The sequence below is a fragment of the Hydractinia symbiolongicarpus genome, chromosome 1 (assembly GCF_029227915.1).
Source record: "Hydractinia symbiolongicarpus strain clone_291-10 chromosome 1, HSymV2.1, whole genome shotgun sequence".
NCBI lineage: Eukaryota > Metazoa > Cnidaria > Hydrozoa > Anthoathecata > Hydractiniidae > Hydractinia > Hydractinia symbiolongicarpus.
The window spans coordinates 16,678,567-16,684,269 of record NC_079875.1 but is presented as its reverse complement, the minus strand read 5'-3'; the positions used below and the strand labels follow the sequence as shown (position 1 = coordinate 16,684,269).

At 33.4% G+C, this 5,703-nt stretch overlaps 1 long non-coding RNA gene across 1 annotated transcript; it reads right to left on the bottom strand.

The window, feature by feature from the left end:
- Nucleotides 1-1,673: 1,673 nt before the first annotated feature.
- LOC130643497 (uncharacterized) lies at nt 1,674-5,258 on the bottom strand. The gene is made up of 3 exons (XR_008982582.1): nt 4,084-5,258; nt 3,684-3,777; nt 1,674-3,569 (listed from the first exon to the last, which is right to left on the bottom strand). It is a non-coding gene; the product is annotated as an uncharacterized LOC130643497 (long non-coding RNA).
- Nucleotides 5,259-5,703: the final 445 nt, after the last annotated feature.

The window sequence follows — 5,703 nt, the reverse complement described above, 5'->3', positions numbered from 1 at the left end:
CTGTCCTGAATTGTGACCTAAAAAATATAAATATATATTTGCAGGCTGTCCCGACTTGGGATCTAAAACAATCAAATAAACATTTAAAGGCTGTCCCGACTTCGGACATGAAACACATAAATATATATTTGAGGGCTGTCCCGAACTGGGACCTGAAACACATATATTCACATTTCAAGCCTGTCACGACTTGGGACTTAAAGTAAGTATATATTTGAAAGCTGTCCCGAACTAGGACCTAAAACACATAAATATATATTTGCAGGCTGTCCCGACTTGGGATCTAAAACAATCAAATATACATTTAAAGGCTGTCCCGATTTCCGACCCAAAACACATAAATATGTATTTGGAAGCTGTCCCGAATTGGGACTTAAACACATAAATTTGTATTTGAAGGCTGTCCCGACTTGGGACTTAAAATAAGTATATATTTGAAGGCTTTCCCCACTTGGGATCTAGAACAATCAAATATACATTTAAAGGCTGTCCCGACTTCGGACCTAAAACACATAAATATATATTTGGAGGCTGTCCTGAATTGGGACCTAAAGCACATAAATACATATTTGAAGGCTGTCCTGACTTGGGACCTAAAACACATATATACACATTTTAAGCCTGTCCTGACTTGAGACTTAAAGTAAGTATATATTTGAAGGTTGCCCCGACTTGGGATCTAAACAATCAAGTATACATTTGGAGACTGTCCCGACTTGGGACCTAAAACAAGTAAATATATATTTGAAGGCTGTCCCGACTTGGGACCTAAAACAAGTAAATATATATTTGAAGGCTGTCCCGAATTGGGACCTAAAACGAATAAATATATGTTTCAAGGCTGCCCCGACTTGAGACTTAAAACAAGTAAATATATATTTGAAGGCTGTCCCTAAATATATATTTGAAGGCTGTACCGAATTGGGACCTAAAACGGGTAAAAATATATTTGAAGGCTGTCCTGACTTCGGACGTAAAGAATGGAAATACCTTTTGAAGGCTGTCTCGACTTGGGACCTAAAACGCATAAATATATATTTGAAGGCTGTCCCGACTTGGGACTTAAAACAAGTAAATGTACATTTAAAGGCTGTCCCGACTTCGGACCTGAAACAGATAAATATATATTTGAAGGCTGTCCCGACTTGGGATTTAAAACAATCAAACATACGTTAAAACGCTGTCCCGACTTGGGATCTAAAAGAATCAATTATACATTAAAAGGCTGTCCCGACTTCGACCTAAAACAAGTAAATATACATTTAAAGGCTGTCCCGAATTGGGACCTAAAACACATAAATATATGTTTAGAAGCTGTCCAGACTTGGGACCTAAAACACATTTGGGACTTAAAGTAAGTATATATTTGAAGGCTGTCCCTAATATGTATTTGTAGGCTGTCCCGACATCGGACGTAAAAAATGGAAATACATTTTGAAGGCTCTCTCGACTTGGGACCTAAAACAAGTTAATATATATTTGAAAGATGTCCCGAATTGGGACTTAAACACATAAATTTGTATTTGAAGGCTGTCCCGATTTGGGACCTAAAACAAGTAAATATGTAATTGAAGGCTGTCCCTTTTTGGGACCTAAAACAAGTAAATATATTCATTGCAATGGTAAGTTTGTGGTTTGTTTGTGTTCTGGTATTACTATATGGTAGAAAGATTTTAATTTGTGGTTTATATGAGATGAGATGAATGGCAATATTCATAGTACAATTCATTATATTACAAACCACAACCCAAGAGCTGAAGGAAAATTTAGTCGATAATAACCGTTTCTTTCATTGGATTTTGCCTACAGCATTGGCCTTGGGTTATGATATTTTCATTCTATTGAGAGGTTTTGCGTGCGATTATGTGTTTGTGTTTATTTATAATTCTTTCTTTTTTACTAAAAAATTTTTTTCTCGATTTAGCGGATTTTTTTATCATTCGCGTGTTCTTTGTCATTTTTTTTTCAAGATTTTTTCACCAAGAGGCAGTTGGCATCTGAAATACCAAAATTTCTCCGGCATAAAAGAAGATATTGTGCTAAGTCAAACATTGATTTTCTCAAACTTAATGTTAGTTACAACTTACATTTTTAATTATAGACTGTTGATCCTTTCAATCACATTATTGCAGAATTGAATGTAATTGTAAAACATAAATTTGATAGAGAAAATTCGACAGAGAAGAAGAGCATGTGTATTTATGATAACGTTTTGATTGGTATGAGGACTGGCGATAATGGATCAGATTTGACCAACAAATGGCAGCAATTTTGTGACCAAAAGACGCAGATTTTTTCAAACAATTCGGTACGTATAAACGGTACGTATGCTTGTAACTTCTAAAACATCAAGTGTAAAATTCTTTGGCGCTGGTTTCCCTGTTGCTTTTGTCGGTCTCTGTATTTATCATTCAATGAGTGTGCATTTAACACAAATTGGACAGAGGTTTCGTATGTATATGGTGGATTTGTGTTAGAAGTTTCAATGAGTGGTACGTAGTCTTAATGTGAATGTCTGCTAGAGAAGAGTTTTAGTTTAGAAAAATGACAGCAATTTTGGGATTAAAAGTGTCTTCAAAAACAACGGTACGTATAAAAAGTAAGTATGCTTGCAACGAAGTATTAAATTCAAAATTGTTTGCTTTTTAATTTCTTCTAGTCTCCGTACTTTTCAAAAAAATGAAACTGATGTGTCAATATGAAACAGCTTTGTACACACAATGCATAATTCTAGTTAGTATTTAGTATTTATACGTCAAGTGGAATTGCAAGTTACTTGCATAGAAACTTTTCAAGTATTTTTTAGGGTGATCTTCAAAACAGATAAGATAAAAACAATGATCTGACTGAAATGCAATAACAACCAAAGAATCTTGTAATATAAGGAAGTTTCAGCCGTATACAGCGTCAAATACAATTAACTGATGAACACCAATACCTGCAAACTTAATTAATCATGTGAGCAACCTTGAAAAGACTTACACACCTTTGCAAACCTTTAAGACTTCAATTCAACTAAAATGCAATAATCGCACACAAGAAACAATTACCACAAATGGTACAAAAACATGTATTGTAAGTAATCCTAAAATACATACACAGCTTTTTCGTTACACCACATGCTATAAAAAATTACAAATCTTTAAGACTTCAGTTTATATGAATAAAGCAGCATTTACACGAAAGGAAATATTGCAAACCAATCTTGAAAGACTTATACATTTTTTCATATCACTGCATACCACAATAAATTACAAACAGTTAGGTCTTTAGTTGTATTAAAACGCAATAACTATCACATGAAAAGAATGTGTTAACCAATCACACAGTTTTTTCGTTACACTGCATACCACGATAAATTACAAACAGTTAGATCTTTAGTTGTATTAAAATGCAATAACTATCACATGAAAAGAATGTGTTAACCAATCACACAGTTTTTTCGTTACACTGCATACCACAATAAATTACAAACAGTTAAGTCTTTAGTTGTATTAAAATGCAATAACTATCACATGAAAAGAATTTGTTAACCAATCACAGTTTTTTCTTAACAATGCATACCAATTCTAAAAAGATTTCACAGTTTGTTAGTAACACTGCATACCGTACAAGTTACAAACCTTTAGGAACTTAATTAAAGTGGAACAATTACACACTAAAAAAATATATTCCGTACAAACCTGATGTAAACTTATGCAGTTCGTCCATAATGTCTTTAACACCCCATTTCAAATTAAATGCAGCAATTGTCCATAAGAATTATTGTAATCAATACTGTAAATATATAAACAGATTATTCCTCAAAACATCAAATGTTTACTAGCTGCTACACGTCAAAGCAACAAAGATTTAATTTAAAATTGAATGCCTAAGACTTGGAGTTCTAGGAAACAAGTTGCTACTTTATGTACTGAGCTTTTCTTTCTCAACATTCTTATAAATCGATGTAATATTCATAAAGTCAAAACTTAGATTCATGCGTTCGTGCAAACAATCAAATGTATTACGCTCTTCAATTTTCTAATAATTGACGTCTGCTCAAAACGAGGAGTGGGTTAAATTGAGAATATTTATACTCACAACAATGCGGTGAAACTTAATCACATTACAGTTGCCTGATCTCTTTATTTCGCACTGGATATCACATTATTAATTTTTTTTTTCTTCTGAATTTTTCCATTGTTGTTTCTTTATTTCCTTTTCTATATTTTCATGTTAATACCATACTTCACCATTTTATCAAATTACTTTCATTATCCATGTTCCCTGTTCGTCATCCAAGTTCTCCTCCATTATTTGTTGTACCAATCTCTTTTCATCTGATGTTACTACTTGCTGCAACAGCATAAATCTCCTGTCTTCAATCCTTTATTGCATTGACTAGTAACAAGCCTTCAATAATATACCTGGTTTCCTTCTCGCAAATTACGTGAATATACCCAAACCTCCTTGACATGACATACCATATTCTGTTGCATATCCTGTTGGTTGTGTCAGTCTATATATCACAATGTTTTCCACTATATTTTATCACTATCAATGTATTTACTATTTAGCTTTCTAATTTATCTGCATAAACAACATACTATTTATTACATTTATTCAATCTTTAATCACCCCTCTTATTCCATTGTGTCACAAGTTAATAAAGCACGTCACAAGTTAATTAAGCATTTCTTTGCATCGCCAAACACAACGTACGTTCCTTTTCTCTTAGTTCTATCCTTCATAATCTTCATAATAATTGCATACAATGCCCATTCCTAAACGCTACGTCATTTCGCTATTTCTTTCTCAAATATCTTATTTATAATGTTTATTAGATATATTGCTCTCCTGCTGTTTATGCTTTCTCTGTCTTCTTTTCTATTTAATTAAAATACATATATATTCTACAGATATATATTCTGTATATTTACTTCTATCACCTTGTTAAATATATTTTTAACACTTTTAACCATGATTTCACTTCTTTCTTTTAATTGATCAAGAATCCTCTTCTGACCTCAAGTTTTGTTCCAAATGTCGCAAAAACTGTATCTACTTTGTTTTGTTTAATCTCCATTTCTTTTTGGCGCCTAGCTACTAGCTTTCGGTTTTCTTAAACTTTTTTATTTCCTTGCTCTGTCTCTCTCTATATGTTTTACTCACAACTCACTACTAAAACTTATACACTTCTAAACCTATGACAATATGTTGAATTAAAGCGGATGTCACTGAACACTATATACGTATGTTTTACCTTTATACTGCCCCCCCCCCCATTCCCCCTCAGAAAAAAACAACAACACAAAAACAACCTAAATTATGCAGCCAACGCAATAAAAAACTAAAATCCGGACTTTCCACAAAAATATTTACTCTATAAACGTCCTCCATATAACAAACATTTCACAACAATCTAAACTCCTTGCAGCATTCCTAACTCCAACTCTCCGTGACTCCAATCCTCCATATAACTATCCCAATTTTCCATAACAACCCTAACTCTCTACAATATTCCAAACTCTTCACAAAAATCCAAACCCCAACTCTCCATAACAACTCTAACTCACCCTATCAACTCCAACTCTCCCGAACAACCCAACTCGGGATAACCCATAGACTTATAACCCAATCACAACACCAAAACTCCATAGCAACCCCAACACTCTTCATCAAATTTCAATAACAACCCCAACTCTCCATAACTCCAACTCT